Raw genomic sequence first — 26,934 nt, forward strand, 5'->3', positions numbered from 1 at the left:
TTTGGAGATGTTTTATCCAGCACCTGACTCAAAGCAATTTCAACCCTGATTCCACTCTGGAGTTCAATGAGGTTGCTCAGGGCCTGGCCCAGTAAAAATCTCCACTGCATATTCCAGCCTCTCCAGATAACCCCATGGCTCATCAACAACCAGACTGCAGAGGTGTGTGGGAATACTGAGCCCCAAGTGCAAGGCTCTGTGCTTTCCTGTGTTGAGCTTCATGAGGTTTTTCCAGCTTGCCAAGCTCCTTTTGAGTGGCAGTTTTACCCTGCAGCTTTTTAGCCTTTCTCCTGATTTAAATAATTCCATATTTCACCTTTCATTTAAAGCCTTCATAGAATATTTTATGAAGAAGGGAATCATAAGAAAGTTCAGGAAAAAGAGAAAAAGTAAGACAGAAATGTGGCATGAAATGTCCAAGGCGACTGAACTGTGGTAATTGTACTGCATAGTCAAAATGGAAATGAAAAACAGTTTCTTGTGTGTCTTTTGTGGTCACAGATTGTACTCGAAATGAGTACCTAGTTTCTGAACTTTTGGCTCCTAGGCAAAAACTCAATTCAAATATCACTGCTGAACAGTCAATGTCAAAATGTGCTAGTGAGGAGAAGGACTGTGGAACAGAGATCTATAATGGAAACCTGGGGAGGAACATGAGGGCTCAAGCTGCTTAGAAACTGTGTATTTACCGACTTTTAGACAATTATTGTCTAAGTGTCTTATTCATATTTATCACATTCTGTGTCCATGTCAGACTCCACTAATATGAACTATTTAAATAAGAGATAATATTTTAAAATTGAGCTACTTTTTTTTTTTTTTTTTTAGATACCCAAGAGTGCCTTAACTGCAGTGCAGCAACATCAAAAGAGATGATTTTCTCTGGGTGAGTGGCAGGTTTTTTAATATGTCAGTCCTTTTGACATTTTCTAGGCTGAGCAAGGCAAACATGTTTTGTTTTTTTTTTAATTAAAAATATAATTTTGTATGTAGCCCAGTATATTTATTTATCAGTATGCTTCTATTTCTACACAGACCTATAAGAAAGTCCTTTCTTTTGAGATTTGATTTTTAAAGCAACTGATAAGTGTTCTTTTTTAGATTCTCTTTTATACGGGACTGTTTTGGAAGGTTTACTACTAATCCAGTTAAAAATAATTAACAAACAGTAATTAAAAAGCAGTAGTGCTAACAGGCTAATCAAGAGTAAGCTAGTTACATTTAGGATGAAAAACTAAAAAGTGAAAAACTAAAAAGTAAAAAACTGCCAGTTTGATTATTGAATCATTTTAGGTCAAATTCTCCTGTGATAGATTTGATAGAAATGCATTGAATACTTAAACGTAAAATTTGAGGTGAACACCACAGCAACCAAAATAGCCATTAAGCATAACTTTTATGGAAGCTGAAGTACTCTTTAATTCTCTACAGACTTGTATGTAAGTGAATTCTGCAAATCTGTGCTGATCAGAGAAGGAAATGTACTATATTCCACAGCTGAAGTGCTTATGCAAATAGAGGTTGCAATATTGCATCTGGGAGACCTGATATTGCTGCAGGAGTTTTAATATATCACAGTAACATACATAGTCACATACACCACACATATTAGGGACCAATGTGTCATTAAAACATAAAAATGCTTCTATTAATGGTGCATTAATATGCTCTTGAAGAAAACGAAAACATAAGATTCATGGATATTAAATGTAGGAGGGAACATTATCTAATTTATTTTTAACTCTTCAATATCAGAGGTATTACATATCACCTACTTCCAGGTCTTTTGCCCAAAAACCAGAGATCCTGATTTGCATTTGTCTCACAGTTAATGTCCACTGCTTACAAATATATACATACACAAGCACATGATTACAGTTTCCAAAATCGCAATCTGAAGCCATAAAGTTTAAAATCACATCAGCTAGTGCCCCTCTCTGAGGCAATCATACATTTCTTTGCATGGTGCCCAGGTTTGGTGGACCTTTCTCCAATAAATACGAAAGAACCTTTCAAAATTCAGTATTTTCTTGTCTTTCACATAGAAGTCTATAAACAGGTTTTGCCCCATGCTTTGGCTGAAAACACCAGAGACTGAGACTTTTTCTCAATCTAAAAATTTTGTCTATTATTTTTGACTTGTTATTTTCATAATTTTTCAGCTGCTTTTTTTCAGTGTGGACATGAGATCAGAATAAAATATTCAAGCATCTATATCTCCAGTGCCATCTAAAGGATTATTACCACCTAACTGCTCCTGTCCATTATTTCTGAGTTTAGAAGACTGTAAAACGGCTTTATTTTAATTAATTTTTGTCCATATCTAAGTTTGTTTATCCAATATAATCTCCACAACAGATGTCTGTCCTTAGGAGCCTTAGCTGAGTCCCCTGTACCACAGGTAGGACTCCAATTCCTTTTTATTAAGATGAAAAGAACTGCATTTTCTTCTTTTAGAACTGATCTTGCTGTAATGAGCCCAGAGTATCAAGGGTGAAGGGATTTTAAGGAAGACACAGACGCTTTCTGCCAACACTCCAAACGCAGACAGCAGCAAAACAGGATCTGTGCAGTGAGAGCAGCGGGGATGTGAGCTCAATGAGCTAATGAACAGTGCTGAGAGTTCAAACACCCTGGTTAGGCTGCCTGCCTTTGAATTGGAGCCTCAGAGCACAGACAGACCCAGCACAAGCCATATAAATATCACATAAATATCACCATTGTAATCCAGATCAACCCCTATAAATGCAAGGCACGATTATAATTATTTACCACTCAACCAATCCTTGCCTCAGCCATACATTTTATCAGCAGTGATTTTGTGCTTACATCCAAATCATTGCACAAAATACTGAGATGCATCTGTCCCACAGCCATCACTTTGAACACTGCCCAATGTTTGGAGTGGATGAATCAAGTTACTTAAGAAATATGGAACAATAACTGAATAGAGGTTATAAGCCAATATATGTATTTATATATGGTTGTAAGCATTCTCTAAAAGGAAGAGAAGCTTGTAGACAACTATATATAATTTGCTCAATGATAAATTCAGACAAATCACATCTAAGAACCCTAATGACACTTTCCAAAAAATGTGTTGCCATTTTTGTCATTAAAAGACTGTGAAAAACAGGCTCCCAAACAAAGGACAAAGAGACACACTCAGAAAACAGAATTAAAATTCCTGTCCTGAAAGCAAAGAAGTCTGCATACGGGGTTATTTACAAATAGCAGCCTGGATTCTGCCATCCATTGGAGAGAATGAAAAGGAAAACATGAGATTATAAAATCCTAAAGATTATATATTCTTTATGATTCCTCTAATTTATGGTCTCAAGCAGTGATTGGATCTTTAGAAGAATGCCATCTACTTTGGTCACTCCTCCCCTCTCCCCCTGGACACTCATTTCATTGAGATAATTGAAATACTTGTTTACCACTCAGGTCTTCAATTATGGGGTCAGTATTCCCAGCTGGCCACTTAATCCAGTTTTGGGTTTGTTTTTACCAGTATTACAGCATAAAAGTACCTTTCATGCAGCTGGATCCTGAGTATATTTTTCAGAAAATCAATTAACTATTATTTGCTAATTTCATTACTGCTGTTTAACTGATGACTTTGCAATCTTGTTCTTTATAGTATATTAAGAATATGCACCAAAATCAAATCTCTGTCTGAATAAAGAAACCCACTGGCCTGAAATGTAGAAGGAAGAGTAATATGAAATAATAGCTGTTTTGTTTATTTTTAGTTGTACACATTTCTGTCTTTAAGTATCTACTTAGGAACTGTATTTTATCTTCAGATCTACCACCAATGAAGTATGGGGTAGTTTTCTTAGGGTAGCTCTTCCAACTTAACTTTTCTTGCACAGGTTTGGATTTTCAGCAGCAGTGGCTATAAGACATGGAAGGATAAGAATATCATTAGCTCAGTAATTCAGATCACATTAGAGTGACCTGGTTGTCCTAATTTTAAAGGTTATTTTAATTTTATGTAAATCTTTAGCTGCCAGTCACAAAAAATCTGCATAATGTGCCTTGCCATTTTAGTTTTACTTGTCATCCACTTTTGTACAGGAACATGAGTTAACTCATTTTTTTGTGTCTTTTGGTGCACCAGTGGTACTTCTGGTATCTCAACTGAAATTTGAAGAACTTAATTAAAACGGAAGAGGCTTTAATTCCCCCTCCTTACAAAACAAAAACTTGTAGTTTTCCATTCTTATTTCTTTTTTGTCTGCCAAATAATTTTCAAAGTTATGTGCAGGTAGAAGAGAAAAAAGCTGACTGTTTCAGATGTGGAAAAGAATAATCTGAACCCAAGAAAATATTCAAATGCTTAGGCTAGACTCTGACCCCAATACTCATATTAGTGAATTAGTGAAGGGTTATTCACCTTATTAAAACTAATCCCATGTTCATGTCACTACCTGCCCCAGAAGGTATTTCTTTATTTTAATATTTATTATATTCCATATTCTGTCTTTTTAATTAAATTTTATCTTTAATAAATCCCCTTTTGCTTTGTTTCACTCCCTTCTGTGATTCACTAGAGAAGCTGTGTGATAGGGACTCTAATTTCCTGATTGGTTAAGCCTACTGCCTACTCCCAGAACCAATCTCTAAAACTGAGTGACACATTTTTTTACGCCACCAGAAAGTGAAAGAGAAAATAATCAGCATAAAAAAAAATGCTCCCACCTCAACACCAGCAGATTATACCCTCTGCTCTCTGTACTTTCAAGCTATTTTTAATGTTTGGTGTTGGCATTGGCCTTGGCTGAAATAAACATCTAAGCGCAATCTCTGAAATTATCCACTACTCTTTTCCCTATTTGGTAAAATAAAGACTTTTCATGGGAAGACATGCAAATATGCAAAAAAAAAAAAAAAAACAAAAAAAAAACCACAAAAAAATCCAAAGCAAAACCAAAAACCAACAACAAAAAACAAACTAACAAAAAAAAAAAAAAAAAAAAAAAAAAAAACAACCATATGCTTTTTTGGTTTTAGACAGAGGAATGTAAGGAGGCATGGATTTTCACATGATACCATGCCACATGACAACAGGTATGAGATTCATGGCATCCAGCCTCAGCTATGTAAGGACTATACATCTACTTTTAATGAGCCTCCTGATAATGCAGAGAGGGTAATAAAGGGTAATGAAATAAGGCTGGAAGCCTCTATAAGATAATTGGGACAATCACTGTTTGTAGAACTCCGTCTGTCTTCAGTAGGGCTAAACATCCAAAATATTTTCCAGAAGAATAGAAGGACAATTAAATGAAGATCATTACTTTCTGTCACTAAAACAGTAAAATCAAGTATTACATCTTGTCAAAAACCTGAATTCCAAAAACTCCTCTCCAGGTGAGGACATGCACCTCAGATACTCAGACCAATAAATTCACCTTTCTGTCTATACAGCTGAGATCTTTCATTTAGTTTGAAAGTATCTGAATTTTAGTTGTTCCTGGATTTTAAATGTCCTGAAGCCCACAGCAATTTTCCCCTGACTGTGCTTATCTCATTTATTTTCACATCACACCCTAAATTTGTTAAACCTTCATCTCCCTTCACACCTTTGTTCTGACTAGAACATAGTGATAATGAACTCATCACAACAGCAGCATCATGTTAATCTTTTATCTCTTGCTGTTGATTCTGGACGCTACCATTTCATAGTCCTTTTTAGTTTAACTCTCACAATGAGTTTGTTCATTGTTCTCATTTCATGTTCAGCAAGGCTCATCAGGAGATGAAAAAACCTTGAAGCATGAGAAACATTACAGACTGTCAATTAATATCTCATTAATAAAGAAAACGACAACAAAATGAACAAATAAACAAGGAAAATAGGCTAAGTGGAGAGGTGTTAATTGAGGAAGATCTGAAAGGCTTGAAAGATCTAAACATGAAGAATTTAGAAAAGAGTGAGTTTTTAATGTGAATTCATCTGCTTAGAGGCTTGAATTGTTCCTGCATGGCTGTGATGTTGGGAAACAACATGAGGAAACAACATGAACAAGAGCAGGAGGATTGGAAATAAGCAAATGGACAGTCTGGAGTCAGGGTTAGCCCTGATGGAACAGGCACTTGGTCAAAATATTTCACATTTTTAGACATCATTAGATAAAAATATTCCAGTAATTTCTACCAGCTGAACACCAAACCAATGACCTGAGGCAAAGAAAAAATACTGAGAATTCAAGATTCCTGTTTTCCTTGAAGGACTGGCTGTGAGTGATGCATGGCACATATTGGATCCTTGGAACTCCCAGTCTCCCACAGTGGTCACTAAAAATTTTACATGGCTCTCTTGACCTAAAAAAAATGTTAAATGACAAAATATATGATCAAAATTAGTAGTCCTATTTAGTTGATTTTTTGGGGTTTGTGGGGGTTTCAATGGGTTTTTTGTTTGGTTGGTTGTTTGATAATTACTAGGAGAGTTGAGAATAAAGGAGGGGCAGGGAGGGAGAGACAGAATCCTTCACATGCAAGTCACGTATCAGCCACATCTATATAAAAAACAGTTAGGATAACCAGTGATAAATATGAATTCCTGTGTATTAACTTTCAAGAAACATGCTGATATCTCCATTGGAGATTACAGGCAAACAAAGAGTCAAACTAGACCTCTGGCAACTGTATTGTTTACCCTTGTTCAGTAGCTTAATTACTTAAAATATTTAATTTTCTTTTAAGAAACTTGTTTCACACTGTTTTTTAGGTCTAGCTGTGATTAAATAGAAAAAAAATAAAATATGAAGATATTTTCATGCATTATGATTAAGAGAAATTTTACTTTCAGCCTTCTGTATGATTTCTGTTAGCATAACCATCTAGTCATGTGTTATTTTTCCTCCTTCTTATTGTTACTGAGACAAACAAAAAAAGCAAAGATCTTGGGATGTTAGTATTTTTAAACCTTTTTAAGGGAGCTTTTTTAAGATGCAAAAGACTAGCTGACATTGGCACAGAGATGAGAAAAAAAGCATTATTGTTTTTAGAGTTGGTCTCTTGGGCGGGGTATGGGCATTTTAGCTGAATGGAGAAAATCTTGCAGTTCCAGTATCATTCTTTCTCTTTTTGAATAGTTTAATTTCTAAAAATGCCAAGTTAAACCATTTTATCAAAACTAAGTTGCACAAACTAAAAAAAAATAAAAGCAAAACAACAGCAAAAGCTAGATCTTCTTTATTAACCACAGTGAATAAGGTGTACAGTGTATTTTCCCCAAGACCAATTTATTCTGTGAACCATGCATGCAAGCTATCAAAAGCTGTAAATTAGTGGTCACCTCAGGCATTAGAAATAAGACCTCCTTTACAGGAGCTCCCATTGAGTCGGTCTTTTTCATCTTTGCTAATTAACACTTTTTTACCATTGCCTTGTAATAAATAATTGAAACTATCATGTAGGACATGATTCAGAAAAGGGAGAGCAACAACTCCAAACTAGATCATTTTCAAAGGAATCTTTCTCTGATTGGCTTCTTCAGTAAAACCTGGAATAATGGAAAATAAACTGCTTTCTGGCTTTAAGAAGTCTTTGAAACTTTCCCCTACGTGAACAACTATAAGTTATGCGCATACCAAACATCTTACTGGTGCTGAAATCTAAAGACTTAATTCCCTGAAAAATGCATGTGAGCCATAAAATACTCACAGAAGCACAGGACCACATCGGTGTACCCTGCAGTGTGCAAGAACGCTGCAGTACCATCAGATCTTCCACAATGAGGAAGAAACTTTTTGTATAAAAAAGAGGGACTTAATCTTAAAGCTTTTGGATTGGGTGGTTTTGATCCTGAATGAACAATTAGAACCCCAGCCTACCACACAGGAAAGGTTTTGCTCATCTTTCTCAATAGCTTCTAAAGCATCCCAAATTCATATTAATTCCAAGCTGGCATGAGCTCAAGCAGCACCAAAGGCAGCAGTTATTTGCATATTTTGAGCTACCTGTGGTAAGATGATCCCAAAAGAACATTTTTCAGCACTGGCTTTCACCTGCATATTTTGTGTGTTTCAAGTAACTGTGTAATAACTAAACACACATCTGCATAACCCTCATTTGCAAGAAAAAATTCTGCCATCCTGTGATTGTCACTATGAAAACTGGTTTGATTAAGCTGTGTTAAGCAAACATTAAATGTGCCTTTCTCAGGATTGGTTCATACAGCTTCACTGCAAGGAAATGCTCTATGAATAAAGGTAATTACAGAAAAGGAAAACCTAAAGGTAATTTGATAACCCTCTGCAGAACTTAGCAAGGTGTCTAAAAATGAAATGTTGACATTTCTATGGTTACTTTACATATAAAAGAGGTACCTTTCATGAAAAGCAAAGCACTTACTTAACATTCCTCAAAGGTGGAACTGGTATTCTTCATTAGCTAAGTTTCAATTGCCTTTGTCAAGCTTGTCTTCCCAGCAAAGGTCTCTGTCAACTGTGAAATCCACTTAAGGTAATTAGTATTCTGTTAGATGGAACAGTCTGTGAATTAGAACTGTAACAAAAGAGAACGTCTACTTGTTTCTTCATTATCAAACAAGTGGAGCTTCCAGCTCCTGTGGTGGCTGAACCTGACTCTTTTCCTTGACATACAGGCCACACTTAGCATAAGGATTAATAGCCCTGCTCAATAATTTGATTTTCAATTTTACCAGAATTTATATTTCTAGATGTTTCTATTCTAATTCATAATAAAATTAAACCTCATTAATTTTTACAGTGGGGAAACAGTTTCCTTCTAATCAGTGCAGCACTTGAAATTTTTTTGCAGATGTTCAGATTTTATTCAAGAATTTTTTTCTTTTGAGTTTTACTTATAATCTTCAGTCTTTTATGCATATATATATATATATATATATACACATCTATATATTTGATTATGTCACAGAAGCAGGGACCATGTACAAATGTACAATGGTTATAGACTTCTGAAACTCTGACATGAGACAACATCTGAAGTGTTCTAACGTATTCTTTATTTTTGACATCTGTCACTGACTGTTTGCCACTTATTGATAGGAATATTTTATATTTTCCAAGTCAAAACCAGGCTATTTTCTAAAAAAAAAAAAAAAAAAAAAGCGGCATACCGAAATAAACCAGGATGCTTTGTTAGCACCAAACTTGCACAGACTTGGAAAAAAGAATCCCAAGAAACTATAAGCAGATATAAAATCTGGTCAGTAATATAATCGAGGTAAAGACTGGGTTATTCATTGTAGAGTCATAGAAAAGATAAGAAGGAAGATATTGGATCAATTAGCTGAAAATCTCACTGTTTGCATGCTAGTGCCAGAAATAGGATGATTCCTCTGTCAGGAATCTGTTACCCCAAAGAGTGGCTCCTTTGCATTCCTCAGCAGCCCAAGGGTGTGTCCCCATCAGGTTTCTACTATATTACACTTACACAGGCAGGCTCTTCTCATTTCCCATGCTAGCTAAATTCAAACTAGAAGGGATGTCTGCACTGTCATCACACCTTCAGTACATTGTGTAGACATAGTTAGAGATTAAAGTGTTTTCTGTTTGTCTTGTAGTGACATGGTTTGACACTGAAGTATGAAATCTCTTCATTGCAACACAAATAAGAGACATTTTGATGCAGAAAATCTGCTTCAGTCACTAGGAAGGTTTTGTCTACACGAAGGCACTAGTGAGAAACTGGGAAGTGTGTGACTTGAGAAACAGCAGCTGCTGCAGACTCACTTGCTTTTTGAGAAGTCTTAGCAGCTACTTGCAGATTCTCTGTGATTTAGCCAAAGGCATTTAGAAAATGTTTTTAATATGTAGCAACAGACACACCAGGGCTTAGAATACATCCATGACCCAAGTCACTTCAGAAAACAGAGTTTAAGGAGAAAATTTTTCTCTTATTATGGATTAAACTCACAAGACCATGAAAACTTGGCAAAGTTCCATACTTTTAAGTACACAACTTTTAAGTGTAAGTCTGAAATTTTTAGTTTTTAAATTTTCCATTTCAGGTGTGATTTAATACGCTAAAAAAAAACCCCGAAAAACAAACTTACTAAAATAGCAGCCAGTGCTCCTCCAGGCAGAGCTTTCACATCCCCTGTTGTCCTGTGAATGTCCTTTGTACTGCTAAGTCACGCTCTTGCAGGGTACTGCTCAGGGAAGGAATTATTTTGGTCCATCTCATTTGAGTGTTCACGTAGCTGCCCTGTGGCACACTTACTACTGACAGAATTCTTCAGACAGCTTTCACATCTCTGCTGACATATGCATATAGCCTGCCTTACTATCTTATTTATGTATATGTTTTAGTTTTAAATATCCCTTTACTTTTTCCTAAGTACCTGCTATGGTTATGAATTGCTCAGGGAGTTTTCCAGAGCTGGGCTAATGGATACACATGGGGTGGGAGAGAAAGAGCAAGAGAGACGGAGTCTAGCTTGCCATCTTATTTATGTATTTATTTTCTTTTAAACATACCTATATTTTTTCTGAAGTGCCTGGAACAATATCTGCAATAAAAAATATTAATCAATAAATGTGCTCAAATCATTTGGTTCCTTCAGTTCAGTGCTGTGAAACAAATGTGAGAAACTAAATAGACCTTGTAGAGTGCCCTGTAGTTCAATAAATCCAAGGTCTGGCTGATCATGGAGACAAGGTAATTTTCACAATTGACATCTTCAGTACTCTCCCCCCTTTCCTTTTATCTTCAACTAGAGAATTATGGAACATTTTTTCCCCCTATTCAATTTTTTTTTAGCTGTTGGGACATGAAAAAAGAGGATAAATAGTTAAAAAGAAGTAAATAGAAAAGAGTCAAACAGTTTTAAGCCTAGTAGAGTACAAAGAGATTAATTTTTACTGAGTAAAAGAATCCTGGAGAAAGAGGAGAAGAATGAAAAAACACTTAATAAAAATATCAAGAAAATACTGAATTCCAGAAGAAAACTGGGGAAGAAGAGAGTTATACAAAAAGAAGGAAGTGCTAGGCAAAATTAAGTACGGCTGCAGGTCTGAAATGTTATTTTTTTTCCTAAGTGTACTTTCAGTTTTTCTATATACTTTATAAAGTTAAAATCTCTATTTAGTATTAGTAACTCTTATTCCTGTAAATCTGGGAAATAATATGAAAGCAATTTCATCTTGTCAAAAGCTGTGAACCAAAGACCAAATATTTTTTTTCAAAACCATGGCTATAACAAACACCAGTTACTATAAAAATAAATTATGCTGAGAATTTTCACTGTTTTAGGTCGTGAACTTAGCTGCTGAAGTTTCAGAATATTTAATGGAAAACCACCAGTGTCAAGAGATCCTTGTTGCAGGAAAATAAAGAAATTTACATAGACATTGTCTGTTTGGCATCTGCGTGGACTAATAAGAGTCCTGATACAACAGAGAAATTAAAATCTATAAAACAAAAACTCTAACAAGTGAGGGAGCTAGAAGTGATTATCAAGTTTAATTTTTATTACTCTTTTTTATATAGCAACTCTGACATCTCTTTAAAGAGTCTGAAGTTGACATTACATGAACTCATAGCTTCTGAAACATAGCTCCTTTGACAGTAGTTTTTAATTGAGTAATAGAAAGTGCAGACAATTTCTTTTTCTCAAAACATTTATGAATGCCAGCAGGGTGTCTGTGAATTTATGTGAGAAAGAGAACAGGAACGTGTATTTCTCTTATACTTACAAATCTATTTTCGCTACAATCATACCTACGTTTTTCCCTGTGTGTCAGCTATGGATATGATTTGTTCAGATTGGTTTCAAGTCTATGATAATAATTTCATATTTTCTTCATGGGGTTTTAGGGTAATAATCTTCAGGAGTCTCAGTCATGGATGTGATATCTTTGGGTTGAGAAATTTGTATAAGCCCAGACGAAATTACTGGGAATCCAAATAATCTGATTTTGCCCACACTTTCTTCTGTCCTTTGTTAAGTACATCTTTAAAAACTGCTTTTATCATTAGGTTTTGGAGTTAGAGTAATCCTTTTCTTTGCTGTGGCCTGATGATTTATTTAGTTTATGAAGGCTCTGCAGTTTCAAAGTATATGTATTATTATATGCCTGTTTAAACTGAAGACACTTTTGTTTGCAGAGGTTTTATTAGTAATTGAGTGATTGTACCAGAGACAATATGTTGCTCTGGCAAATCTATCTCCAGTATGTTTGCACACAGCTTGATATTCTTCTACAAGGTTTGTGTTTTAAAGCACTGCAGTCTAGATGCTTAGGTTGGTATCACATAAACAAAATGAAGAATGGAAAACCAAAGTGCCTGCTTATCCTCAGGGATGCCAGGACAAATTAGTGAAACAATCTGAAATTATAACAGTGTTTTCTGTTGTTATGACAGTCATCATATTTTAATTCTTTATAAGCTTTCACTGGGGCATTACCATCCAAATTCTTTGTACTAGCTGATTTGCTTTTGAGGTAAGCCTCCCCTATTCAGCACTTGTTTCGAGTGTGTGCCAGCCTGGTCCCCTGTGGATCAGTGCATCCAGAGAACCTCTCCATTTTCTAAGAGCCTGCCTGAGCTCCCGAGGCGCTCCTTTGGCAGCAGCTGATGATGGAGACGCTGCAGCCGTCCTTGCTCATCCCTGGCTGTGTGGCCATGCTGCAGAGAATAAAGCAACTCTGCACCACTTATGGATTAGTCAGGAAAGTCATCTGAGAGCTAGTTTTTAGGGGGCTGCAGCTGTTCTGTGCTTCCAGCATGAAAAGTGTCTATAGAACATTTGGAGCATGGGGTAGGGGGGATTGTGACTGTTCTTTTTGTATCCTATTCCAAGCTGTGAAGTAATGCTTCTGTTAATACTTGTCACCAACCTGAGTAGCTTCAGACTGAAAATCCGAAGGTAAAATGATATCTATCAATCCTAATCCCTGAGTCACTTCTGTTTTTAACTCTTAAAAGTACTATGAGTTGTTAAATTTGGCCTTTGGAAAGAGTTCTATAGATTTCATTTATTCTTTTAATTTAATAATTTAAAAAAAAAGGGAGAAAAAACAGTGAAGAGGTAAATAAACTATGTTTATTTTTAAGATAAAAACGCCATTAATAGCATTCAGGTGGTATAGATGACACTGTCCTGTATAGAAACATCCTGAATCCCCCTCCTCTAAAATAAATAAGAATAAACAAATAAAGCAGCAACACTCAATCTCACTCTGAGATCATGCACTGAGCAACTAATCTGCTCTTGCTAGGCAGAGGAAGCCTCTGCAGACTGAGAAAAGGTGTCATTAGCTCATTTTCATTCCAGGACCAAAACCAAATAAAGCTAGAGCTGAAAACAAACAAAAATGTATTAAGCTGACAAGAAAGTTTCCAGTGGGAAATGAAAGACAACTAGAAACAATGATAATAACATTTTCATGTGCTTTCATTACATGAGCAATTTGGGGGTGTGCTGAACAATTCAGAAATATTTCAAATTGCTGGGTATATGCCATAATTGCTGGTTTACAAATATGTCAGATCCTTTAATATGCAGGCTGCTTTTATCCACTGCAAACAATTCCAGATCAGATGTTTTCCATTCAAAAAATGGTTTCCTCTTTTCTGTTAGAAGAAAATAGAGCAATACAGAAATAGCATTAATTTTCACAGCTGCACTGATGAGGATTATTGAAGCACAATATCATCCTGGCATTTATCAATACATAATCTTAACTCCCATGGTGATCTCAATTAGTCTCACTCTATACTAAGTCTATAACATAGAATATACATGTTTACAAAACTAAGTATAAATCTCAGTAACTTGAGACAATAGCTGAAACGGACACTTGTAAAGATGCTAGAATTAAATAGCAATTACCTTTCTTTTAGGTTATCCAGTTTAATGTTAATACAAAAAATTGATTTGGAACATTTATTGGTGTTTGTATATATTGTAGCAGTAGGGACCCAATCTGAGGATTTTGCATAATAAGAAATCTCTTTAACTGCTTATTAAAATTAGAACAATTTTTATATCATTGTGACTTTCTAACTTTGAGGTGGTTACTTAGACACCATTATCACTCTTCTTTGTATGGTTTTACTCGGCCTGGAAGGTGAGAGAGAAGGAGAAAGGGAGAGAAAGGGAAGGGAGTGTGATTAGCATGGTTATACCTTAATTAATGTGCACTGAGCAGGTCTCACTGACTATTCACGAACCCTGCTTGGAACAAATAATTTTCATGTGTTCCTCACATTTTTCCAGATTCTCATCCACATGAAAACCAAATGTTGTTTCCAGGTGTAGTGAATTCCAGTGGACTATCCACCATCACTGAGCAGCCCTGGCATGCCATTCAGGCAGTGGCCAGTGGCTTTGGGATTACACAAAACCAATCTCCTGACGTACCTCTATTTAAGAATAAATTGGTTCAGCTGTGGAACAGCCTCAGAGATTGAGAAGGAACTTTGTGGGAACAAAGAGGGAAGATTCACACTCCAAGAGCTTGCCTGCTGCACTACACCAATCAAAGACTGCCCAGGGTGGGTATGAAGTAGCCCTCAAAAGCACAAAGTGAAGGCTTGGCACCAAATATTTGGTGCAGGTGTACTGCAGAATTTGCCCTGGTAACCGTTGCTTATAGCTTGTGGAATGGTAACCGAAAGAAGATTAGAACCAGAACATGTGGTCTTGGGATTTATTGTGTAAAAATCAGGGAACTTTCTGATTCCCTTCATCTCATCACAATCCTATTTTTAAAAAAAAATTGTTAAAAAAATGTGTTGGTGGCCCTGATGGATGTGATAAATTAATAGATACTTGTCTCTGAATTGTTATTAGAAATGAGCTTAAACAAGACTCTGAAAATTTTAATTTCTCACAATGTTAAAGTCATATATTGAAGAAAACATGGTGCAATATCTGAGTAAATATTTCCTATGAAAAGAGCATAAAGAATAATATTTTAATTGGAAAGTCATACATAGTAAGGGTTTTAGAAATTGAGTAGATTATAAAAACAAAGATTTGTTTGGGCTAGATTGTTTGCAGAAGATTTAAAAAACAAAGATGTTAGGAAAAAAATTAATATATTAATATTATTTTACTTCTCTCTTGTATTCTCTGTAAATAGCCTGGAAGCAGCATTCTCTTAACACAGGCATTTGGCGTAAAACAATTACTTTATTAAAATTTATGTTGTTGGTTTAAGGATGTCTGCTCAAACTGCCAAAGCTTCCCACTTGAATCTCTGTCCCTTTATGCTATTTAATGTGACATGAGTATCCTAATCAATTTTGAAATTCATATCTGGATATACAATGCACATATTTCTTACATACACAATTTCCATGAGATGGTATTGATATAACTTAATTACAAGAAGAATACAAACAAAATGCTTAACATGGCCAGAGCTGTCCAGTGCTGGAGAACTGCCAACCAGAAACACCAAAGATGCTTAGAACTCCAATATACAGCTTAGGCTTGACTCTTGCTGTAATGACATTTTCCTGTTTACTGTATCATTTTCAAATCTTCCTGCATGGATCTGAGAGGCTTACAAGATTAAGTGAATAAATTCAGAGAAGATTCTCTCGATCTGTGTCTATAAGTAATGTAGCACAAACTACAAAAAAGCAGTGAAACTAAGCTTATCAGCATGATACATTCAGGCCACCTAAATAATAAGAAATCTTTTATAGGCCAGAAACATCTCTTGCAGTTATTAGCTAATAGCAAGAATGCAGAAATAAGTTACTAAGCATCCAGGCCAGTAATCATATGACAGTGTTTACCTTTATGGTAAACAAGCAGGTGCCTTATGTTTGGGGAGTGAAACTAAATAAGCAAGCAAGAGTTTTCATGAAGGTGCAAACGGCAAGACTCGCAGCCAAGATCAAAGTCTGAGGTTTGTTCAAACTTTGAAGTATTTCAGACCTAGATTCTTGTATTTCATTTAATCCAAGAGCTGTTTATTAAGAACTGTTTGTATACATATATATATGCATATGTATATACACACCGACATATAAAACTTAACTAGAAAATAGTAATTATAATGTCTAAGTAAAGGAAGCATTTAATGTTGTCCATTTTTGGATTCCAGAGTCTGGGCCTCCCTATTGCATGTCACACAGTGCCATGAGTTCATGTGTCACTAGGCAATAAGGGTACATTGTCCTGTAATGTTATGTTAAAGTAATCTGCCAAACCCCAAATATTACGCAATAGAAAGAATATGCCACAGTGGAAAACTACAGGGAACACAGCATTAAACAGCAGTAACTACAATTTGAACCTCACCCTAGATAGCTCTTTCCAGGAAATGTTTAGTATCCTTTTAACCATGGTCAGTCTTAAAACTGTAAATTACATTTGTTCTGAGCAGTAATTCCATATTTATTGATATCAATGTGATAAAATTATCTGTGTGGAAAAAAGAGTTAAAAAATATTTTAAATGTAGGAAATACACTGACAAACACTATGTCACTGTAACCTTCAATACCATGACCCAAATTCAGAATATTAATCAGTAGTTTTGTTTACTTTTAACATTTGGTGATGTGCTTGTATACAAAACTGTATGTCTTTGATCGGTGGATACATGGTAGCAATATATTAAGAGCAACAATTCACAATTTCTTATATATCTGGAACATTTGGAGAATCATAACATTAAACTTAAAGTAAATAGATAAACAATGACTGTGGAGTGGTTTCTTTAAAAATTGAAATTTCCTTTCCCTTTTCTTTCTTTTGTAGAATGCTCTTCTTTTAAACTCTAATTTGAAAGGTTTATTTTATAGGCTTTCAGAAAAATGCAGAATGTGTTGGCAAATTAGACAAAAAGATCCAGAGTCTTCTCTATTATTTAAAACCATAGATAATGGTTTCTTAAGTAACCTATGGTAAATATGCTGAAGTACTTGCATTTTTAAAAATCAAATTGAATATGTAATGCAAATATAGTTATTAAGTGCTCAATAGTAACTAATGCATTTGAGTGTCTGTCAACACAGAAAAAATGTACAGGTTTTTTCAGTTTGAGTCTTTCTGTGATGTCGAGAGTGTTTTCTTTGAAATCTTGGTTTTAAAATTATGGCATTTATTATGCATACTAGAAAGTGCTGTTGTCTTGGAAGCCACATGGACACATCCTACACAGAGCAGCCACCATCTTGGTTTTTGTCCTGGTGGCTGTGTGGAACTAAGCCAAGGTGGTAAACACCTTTTTTTGTGGGTAAAACAACTTCTTTTTTTGTCTACTTGTGCTGTTGCTACTGTGCCTTTCTTATTTCATTGGTATTTGTTTCCAGTAAATTGTTTTCTCCGCCCACAGTGTCTGCTTTTGTCTCTCCCTCACCAAAACAGGTGGGGAAGGGGAGTGGTTTATTTGGAGTTTAATTTCCTGCTAAACCACCAAATGTAACACCTGAACTCAAGTGTGATGGGACTGTGGAGGCCAAGAAAAAAAAGGCTGAATAGTTTGCACACTCTGTGATAATTTCCATTCCAAATTCATGTTGAGCAGATGTGATTTGTAAGGAAATTTGTCCATAAAAAATAAGATCTTTCCATTAGAGCATTGTTTTTCTCAGATGGGTTAACTGTACAGTGTTACTTTGGTAATGTTTTAGGGAATGTGTTACACAGTGAGACAGCTCCCAAAACTACCATTCTGTAGCACTGACATTTACTAAGTGTGTTCTCTTCCTTACGGACAAAAGTTTTATGCCTAACAACAGTGGCTGAACTGTGGAAATTAGGCAAATTTGAAAAATTTGAGCATGTTCTCTTTGAGACTAAAAAATTTATTTAAGAAATGCTGGGAAGAGCTGCTGTTTTAAGTAAAGCCCACACCCATGACAGAGCATTTTTTGGAGCATAGAACATGAGGCTGTCAGTCTTTGCAGCAACAACACCAAGGCACGTTTCATGCCATCTTTGCTTGTCCTCTGGTGAGAGGAAGTCATAAAAAGCCACAAGTGTTTTATTACTAAAGACAGGGACTCCCATAGTATTGTGGCAACCTTGATTTTTAAGAGGAATCCTGGTATGCTTACGTTAGAGTTTTATTTAAAATATTGATCATTTGCAGTTGACACAGTTCTGGTAACTCCTAATTTTGTTTTGGATTTGCACTACTAGTTGGATATTGTGCTGATTCATAAACTGTCCTGCCCTTACTTGGCATGATTTGCTCCAGGTTCTTACGTTGCATTAAGACTCTGTAGCCCTGACATTTTCTGCAATGCTATTTTCAACTCCAGAGCTGAGTATTGTTGTCTCATTTGTCTCAGCCCTTCAGCACAAGCAGGAGGCAGAAAGTAATGCTAAAGCTCAGATCTGTATCCCAAAGTGCAGCTCAATATAATCAGAGAGATTGGTAGGCAGCATTTTCCCCCTAATGCTGAGGCAGGGAAAAGCCTGGGGCTGAGACAGAACTGAGAGGGACACAGAATGGGGATGGGAAAGGAAGAGAAGAGATTCACTGTCTGAAATAGAATATATAGAAAAAGGTTGGACTGCATGAAGATTCACAGATATGAAAAATATGCGGGTGAAGATTAAACTTTAGGAAAAAAAATAAAGCAGAATTGGGAAGAAATAGGCAAAAAAGAAGATGAGAAATCTCAAAGTGCAGAAGGTCTTTGAGGTGATGCTATAAATCTCATCAGTTCATCAAGAAAAGTAAAAAGACTTATATCCTCCAAAGAGAAAGAAATATTGCAGAAGAGTATTTATCTTTCTCCAGGAGTGCAGGTTGTCTTTTTCAAGACAGAATAGCAGAAAAAAGCCCAGAGGAATGCCTGTTCCATGGTACTCGCCAAGTATATGTCATCCACCCCAGGAAACAAGACGAAAGGGAAAAAAAGAAGAGGCCCTGTTCAGCCACAGTAGCACTCAAAATTATAAATGTTTAAATATTCCTTCAACTTTCACAGGTTCTATATTTAAACATGCCTTTTTAATTGAACCCTGGAATAATTTCAGTTTATATACAGCTTTTATAAGCCTGGGGCCTACCTGTCCAAGGCCTATTTGAAGATTTATCTATAGAAATCTTGTATGAAGAAAAGAGGGAGGATTTAATTTACAAAGGCCTAAATCCAAAAGCCTGTTCTGAAATTTTGCTTAATTATTGATGTGCAGTTACACAGGGATTTCCCACGCGACCTCCCAGTAGCATCACATTACCTTGAAGTTGCAGTAACCACTGTAACCTGAACAGGTCCCTTGTAAAGAGCAGAAATATAAGTCTGGATAGGAAAAAAAAATCTTTAATGCATTGCACACTGTCAGTCTTTGGCCCCACTAAAACTTCTCTTAAATTATGCAGACATTGGTCTTTGCTACTTCTGATCCTTTTCTTCGAGGAAGAGAATCTCACAGGTTTAACGAATGTGGAAAGAATGGGATTTTCTTGGTACAGTAAAATTACTTTGTGTAGCAATTGGATAGCTTCAGGCTGAGATTCTAGGATATGGAAAAGTCTTCTAAAGATAATCTGGAGTTGCATTTCCTTCTAAAGATCCTGAGAGGACTTCTAAAAGCATGCGAGGAGGAGTCCTCCACAGTATACTTGACATGCCATGCATGCTTGCCTTTCTGAGGCATTTTTGGATATTCACATTTAGCTTACAGTTCTTTCAGCTCTTTGGTGGGATCATTCTTATACCCATATGGCAAGACACCTACAATTTAAAGGCAATATTCTTGATGGTTGTCCTTGGAAAGACTCTGAACAGGTATGGAGTATGAATTGTCCTATTCTTTCCAGAGCATTCTTAATAGGACACTATGGGAAAGGTTTCTACATCATTACCCTTAAAGTGAGTGTGAACATGGGCATTCAAAAACAACACTTACCCAACATAAAACTTATATTTACCAACTTTCATCCAGAAAAAAAATTAACTTTGTTTTATGCATTTTGTCTTGTTTATAGGGATCAGTTAAGTCACCTCTGGGGCAAAATTGAGCAGCTGTTTAATACTGGCAGCAATGCTGCAGAACAGTTTTAGGGAATAAAGAATAGAAGAATAAGTTATCTAATTGAAATTGTGAGGGCAATTTAAGTAGGCAGAATCAAATTACTCAAGCTGGAATTTGGCCATTCAAATATTGAAGCCTTTAAAGAAATGTTAATAACTATTCACAGCTTTACAAATATATCATCAAATCACAATTTTAGTAAGAATAAAAAAGGGGAAAATACATTTAGCAGCTTATGCTAGGGAAATATTGTATTAACTTTAGAGGACAAAAATGAAGGTAAATATTTAAATACATCTGTTATCATGGGATAAGACTTTGATGTATCAATCCCATCTTCACCAAAGCCTCCTCCTGTAAAACTCCCACAATGAAGTGCTTCTGTTTTGCTTTTGCTATGATAAATAGCTATCACAAAAAAGGAAATTTGGCATAAAACATGGATAATAAAAGACACGATTTAAGTAAATAACTGTAGGCAATGGTTTTCATTACAAAAAGGTAGAAAAGATGGAGCAGAGCAGTGATTTGTTTTGCATAAACACATTAAAAATATTTTCTTTGTGATATATGGCTTGTATACTTGCTATTCCATTGTGTTAGAGATTGCTAGCTGGTGTGGTTATGCCTGATGATCAAATAAATATAAAGAGTTTAAGAGGTGGCTTTTTATATAATAAAAAATTATATCAGAAGTTAATTGCAGTGTCTGTTAAGTAGAACTAATTTACACTGATAATTTCTAGACAACTTAGTCTCCTTTAAAGTTTCACTGTGAAGGCTTATCTAGCCAAATTTATTACACCATCAGATTACCAGTAGTGATCAGAATTTTAGCAATCATCTTGATTTATTCTATTTTATTTAAAATAAAAAATTCAAGTCATTAAAAATGTGAGTAGCAATCTGTTCCTGTATGGTTGGTTAGCTGAAGTTTGGCCAGCTTACACAAGAATCTGCTGACAAGCTGACACAAAGGTCTCCACTAGCAGTGGAGGTCCTTCCTTCCTTCCTTCCTTCCTTCCTTCCTTCCTTCCTTCCTTCCTTCCTTCCTTCCTTCCTTCCTTCCTTCCTTCCTTCCTTCCTTCCTTCCTTCCTTCCTTCCTTCCTTCCTTCCTTCCTTCCTTCCTTCCTTCCTTCCTTCCTTCCTTCCTTCCTTCCTTCCTTCCTTCCTTCCTTCCTTCCTTCCTTCCTTCCTTCCTTCCTTCCTTCCTTCCTTCCTTCCTTCCTTCCTTCCTTCCTTCCTTCCTTCCTTCCTTCCTTCCTTCCTTCCTTCCTCCCTCCCTCCCTCCCTCCCTCCCTCCCTCCCTCCCTCCCTCCCTCCCTCCCTCCCTCCCTCCCTCCCTCCCTCCCTCCCTCCCTCCCTCCCTCCCTCCCTTCTGACACTTCCTTCTTTCCGACACTTCCGCCACTTTCTTTCTTCAGCCACTTCCTCCTGCCACTTCCTTCCTTCCGCCACTTCCGCCACTTCCTTTTCTTCTACTAAGTGGAAGCAGTGCCTGTTGTTACCAACCTTGTCCCTCACAGTGCCAAGCAATGCAGGTCTATGAAATGCTCCTAGAAATACAAGGTTATGCACACTGCTATGAACATCTCCACATGGTGCAGTGCGGAGCACTCCTGTGCAGCAGCTACTGGTTTGTCTTGATAGCATCACAGCTCTATTAGTGCAGTACTTTGTCTCAGCTTATTGTGGCTGTGCTGATGAGTTTTATTGCCATTGGTTTGGTCACAATGGGTTTAGAGATTGCTGCCTGGTGCTCCAAAACACATTGTAGGCAGACATCAGATTTATCTTTGGCTTGGATACAATTAAAAAACAATAACCAAAAAAAACCCACAAAAGGAAACCCACAGTGCAGAGGGACGGTTAAGCATTTGTGTTTGAAACTCAAAACAGCCAACACACTGAGCAAGGTTGGCTGCAGGATATAAAACTAATATGCTTTTTACACATTAGCTGAGTAGCTAATGACCAGAGTGCTGTTCCCTCCTCATGACAAAGATTTCAAATCTCATCTTTCCAGAGCCTGCCTGAGGCTAGTCTACCTGTTCCTGTTGAGTCTGGCACTAACTGTGCAAGGCGTATGAAGACCAGAGAAAAGGGCACACCTGTATTTGACATTGCAGTTTATGTGCTGAGTGTGGGTTTCTCCCTTGGGCCAAGCTGCCCTTTCCATCCTTCTGCCAGGTGAGAATCGTGTGCATTCTTCTACATAATCACGTTCACACCGTTTCTCAGTCTGAAATGAAAGTAAGTGAGAAAGGAAGTACTCAGGACAGTAAAAACAGTAGGGAAGGCTGAATGTCAGGTACTTTTTCAGCCTTGTTCCCCAGTTGTCATCAGATGGCAGTTATGCCTTTATTCTAGAGGCATTTGTTTGCCTCCCACATCCCCCAATAACTTCTGATAATTTCTGCACAGTTCATTGCAACAAGAGTTGTGGAAGGTGGAGGTCTCAGAAATAATTACACAGGTCTGAGTTTTGCAGCCACGGACAACCTGCACGATCTTACATAAATGCAGTATTGGACACCAAAGAATCCTCCCTACAGAGGTCTTCTGTAAAGATCATTACGTCAGGAAAATCTTTTATGGAGGCCAATTTTCTATCACACTAAACTTAGACAACCAAAAAAGAAAACCCCAAAACATGGTAAACTCAATTTCCTTTGTTCTACTGGTCACAGAAGAGCCTTTTGTTTTTAATATGGCTTAATCATCCGTAATTGTTGTAACAAGCCTCCCAAAAGGTAATAATGATATGCTATGACAAATTTTATACATTATGATACATGTCCTTTAGGCTTTATAAAGGCTCCTTGTGATGGTTTTGACAAGCTTCCCCAAGGCAACTGAGGCTCCTTTGCACAGTTCATTAGCTGAAGGCAGAAATGGGCTTCAAGGTGCTTAAAATAGATGAGTATTTTTTCAGTTCACTGTTCATGGGGAGAAGTGTATGTAGAATAATTCAGGGCCAAATTAAGCTTCAATGAGAAAAATATGTATTTTGGGGGGAAAAAAAATCAAAATATTTATAGCTGATTGCATAGATTGATAGATGACTGCTCATGAAACAGGATTTGGCTCAAACAAGACAACTGCTGTTCTTAGTTTTTAAACAGAAGTAGTTTGTCCTCCTCATGCCAGAAACTCCACACTTTCTTCTCCAAGATCATTGCTCACAACATTTATATCAGAGAACATTTATAATAAGCTAAGAGCATTTATAATAGGCTAACCTAGGACAGGATAATGAGTGTTTCTCAGTCACTCAGGGAGAGAGAAGTACAAAGACCTGACTCTCATCTTGAGCTACACTGCCTCGTGTATAGCTCAGCCATCAGCAAAGTCCTGTGCCTTAACATATTAGCATAACCTTTCCATGTATTGTAGGTCAGAGAAAACTCCCATTTAAAATCTCCCTCATTTGTCAAGACAATTTCTCTTTTGACATCATCCAGAAGGTAGTGGCTCTTATTGCTATATCTCTACTATTTTTGCTGGAAACAGGTTATTGGAGCAGAATCCATGCTCTTCCACATAATTACTTGCCTTCTACTTTACTACTAGTCTTGATTTTTTTGAGTGTGTCATTTAAAATGAACTCCCTGCTTTTCCCTCAATTGTAGGTCCTCCCCAGGAGTCTCCTCAGTGGCACTCATTACAATATATCAGACAACACTAATAAAATAAAAAAATGGTTTGATACCTTTTCTTATCTCTCTTGCAAGGTTGTGTTTATATACATATATATACATATGCATGTGTATATCTCCTAATTAGAATTTTATTCTTAATGCTTCAGGGCTTTGGAGGCAATATGACAGCCATATTGATTAACATCAGCTGTTGCTGATGTCAGTGTTCAGAGAGCTCAAGGAGATTTATTCTAAGCAGGGTTTACTGTATCTAGTAACATGCAGGATGTAGCAGCATGTATGTGACTCTGAAATTAACCAGTAGCAACCATAATGGCAATAAAAATAGCCCATGAATCTTATGTATTGACATGACTTATGAAAATATCCTGTACATATTAAGAGATCAAATCTTTAAAAAAAATAGAAATCTATGCACTAAATAACTGGCAATTTCACAACTGGGATTGTTTACATTTGTGTGACAATTAAAATGGCTTCGATAAATTATGATATTGTTAGATAAAATGTGAACCGTTCCTCTTCCTTTTCTACATATTTCTTCTGTTAGGGTTTGTTAAAGAGTTAAAATATTGTACAAAAAAAAAAACCCTTAGGAAACTTACAAGTTAAATTCTTATACTAGCAAGTATCTTTTATATTAATATCATTGTTGATACGCATTTATAATCATATATTTGTTTGGTCATTTCTCATAAAATCAGCACAGATATATGATGGAAAATATGTAAAGCTGGTCACACATTTTTATCCCTATCGCTACGAAATAAGTCAAGCCTAGTTAAAATCTGAATACATGCAGTTTATAACACAGACTAATACAGCCATGGCTTTTTGCATTCAGTGGGACTATCGTGCACCACGGATTATAGAACACTGCATAAATAGCTGTGTCAATGATTTATAGAGATCCTTTCTGTTATGTGTATTTGCATTTCAACCTAGGTTTCTATCAAAATAAAACTTTCAGTACCTTACTGTAGATCAGTGCCTATAATAAAGGAGGTCCTGGTGTTCATTTTTTTTTTCCCAATGGCAATTTTACATGGTTTAGTTTTAAAACTGATACAGCTAAAAAATTCTTCCTTATTCAGTATTTGAAAATGTCTACATACTGTTTGTTTCAGTCCCAAATGTAATAGTCTTTTAAGCACATCTGTACTACCATCTACTGGAAAGGTGAGTAACTATATATCAGCAATCACTGCTTCTATCTGGTACTGAAGCCAAAGTAAAATTAAAAAGAACCACACATTTCTCCCACAAAAATTACATCTTTGTGTGCACTTCAAGTTGTATTGACACTAGAAATCTCTCATTGCTACTCTTTTGTAGAGATCAGATTGAACCAAGGCTGGATAGTTTTCACGACGAAATATTTCAGCCAAACTGAGATATTTTTATCCTTCTCTTGTGATAAGAGACTGCACATCAATAGTTCCCTTTCAGTTTCTGAGCTAAACAGAGGGAGGAGAGCGAGAGTGTCTGTGTGTACAATTACAGGTCTCAGGCAAATAAGGGAGACAGAGCACTCAGCAAGGCAGAGCAGACACAGGTACTGTGCATGCCATTCTCTGTGCTTCTGCACTCCCGATGCCAGCTCTGTTTTCTCACAATTCTGTTATGCCTTTCTAGGATATCCTTAAATAGCTCTGCTAAGTCTGGAGAATTACATTCCTGTTTAGCAAGGTGAAGAAACATCTTCTGAAGGGAGATGGGATTTCTCTCTTTCATAGGCATGTAATAGCCTGCACCCTTCACTAAACCAGCTGTGAGCACACACACACGAACACAAATGCAAACACCGTAGGAGTTTTGCAAATTATACATCTGGATAAAATCAAGGGAACAGTCCCCAGCTCCCTGGCATGTTACCAGCTTCCTAGACTATTGCATCGCTTCTGCAACTGGCCACACACACAGACACACACACATTGTTACCTACTTCTAGGCAATTCAATAATATTTGATACCGATTGCAGACTCTTCCATTTTCGTTCTTCAAAAGCATTCCCAGGCAGATGCAGGGAGAGATGTGCAGGAGTGTAAGATAAGTGTACATAAATGAAAAGCAGAGGATGGCAGCAGAGTTACTGCTTTCTGGATATGAGGAAATGGCTGTTCTCTGTACATCTATTTAAAATTGTATTTAGAATACTGCATAGGAATTACTTTAAAGAAGGTCATTTTGTTTTTCATAGGCACATCAAGGACAGATAAAATAATTTCTTCATATAAAATTTAGTTGAGGAACTAATAACAATGTATACTCTTCTTAACATACATTATTTCAGCACATGTAAAGCAGTGAGAATGATTGCAGAGAAAACTTTAAAAATTACATTTGACACCTTAGAACAAGTCTGTAACAACTGGGATACAGCTTATCCTTTTCCTTTTGCCTTCTACCAGTGAGTGGAAGAAGGAACCTTGTCTCTCATTAGAAAGCCATACAAGAACCATTGTGCAGCATCAGAAATGAGTCTAGCAGCTCATTTTGTGTCTCTAAAAGCAGGGATAACTTATTTCCAGTAACACAGCATGCAGCCCTTCTAAGACAATGCAGACTGAATCGCTGAGTGCTTTCCACAAAGGCACCTTAACAACATCAGAACACATAGTGAATAATCTCCCTCAGTCAAAAAAAAGATTAAAATGAAAGAAAGAAAAAAGTAATTTGAAGGGAAAAATGAAACAAGACAAGCAAACACACTACTGTCTTTCACATGCTTTGAGTAATTCTTGAAGGATTTTCACCTGTTTTGCAGTGCCCTATCACACAGGGAGAGCACACCACAGTGATTAACATATTTCACTGTTTCATAGCCTTCCTTTGGCTTTAAAATTAGTGTTTTCATTCTTCTGTTCAGACATCTTTGATACGAGTTCTTTCTGTCTCTAACCTGAGACTTAAGAACTTTCTCTGATGCTAAAGAAAACACAGATGGCCATTCAGCCTCTTTACTCCTTTTACTTTCTGCGTGACATCTACCTCACCCTGTTTTGAATGTCATCCTTTCCTTTCTCCAAAAGGAACTTAACTTTTCTTGCTTCACTGGCTGCTTTCTGATACAGTTGTATGTTCTCTCCTGCTTTAGTATATTTAAAATTAGATTCTCTGCAATTTTTAGTCCTGCAAACTATTTCAAATCATGATGATTTCAAATCATCTTTCTTCATTGACTTTCTTTCTTCCCATACTTGTCATTCATATTAGAAAATGTTGCAAAAAAATCTTTACTTGCACTTGCTAAAATTCAGCTGCCTTTAACTTTCACCAGTTTTTATCATAAATATCCTATATTCCCT

The 26,934-nt window shown here is 36.4% G+C and overlaps 3 long non-coding RNA genes across 3 annotated transcripts; 2 read left to right on the forward strand and 1 right to left on the reverse strand.

The window, feature by feature from the left end:
* Positions 1 to 16,641, forward strand: LOC135299935 (uncharacterized). The gene is made up of 3 exons (XR_010361777.1): positions 1 to 162; positions 829 to 886; positions 14,228 to 16,641. It is a non-coding gene; the product is annotated as an uncharacterized LOC135299935 (long non-coding RNA).
* On the reverse strand, positions 13,095 to 25,682 carry LOC135299934 (uncharacterized). The gene is made up of 3 exons (XR_010361776.1): positions 25,571 to 25,682; positions 22,075 to 22,205; positions 13,095 to 13,581 (listed from the first exon to the last, which is right to left on the reverse strand). It is a non-coding gene; the product is annotated as an uncharacterized LOC135299934 (long non-coding RNA).
* On the forward strand, positions 21,749 to 23,646 carry LOC135299933 (uncharacterized). Its single transcript, XR_010361775.1, has 3 exons — positions 21,749 to 21,879; positions 21,990 to 22,153; positions 23,596 to 23,646. It is a non-coding gene; the product is annotated as an uncharacterized LOC135299933 (long non-coding RNA).
* Positions 25,683 to 26,934: the final 1,252 nt, after the last annotated feature.

Source organism: Passer domesticus, chromosome 4, assembly GCF_036417665.1.
Source record: "Passer domesticus isolate bPasDom1 chromosome 4, bPasDom1.hap1, whole genome shotgun sequence".
NCBI classification, from domain to species: domain Eukaryota; kingdom Metazoa; phylum Chordata; class Aves; order Passeriformes; family Passeridae; genus Passer; species Passer domesticus.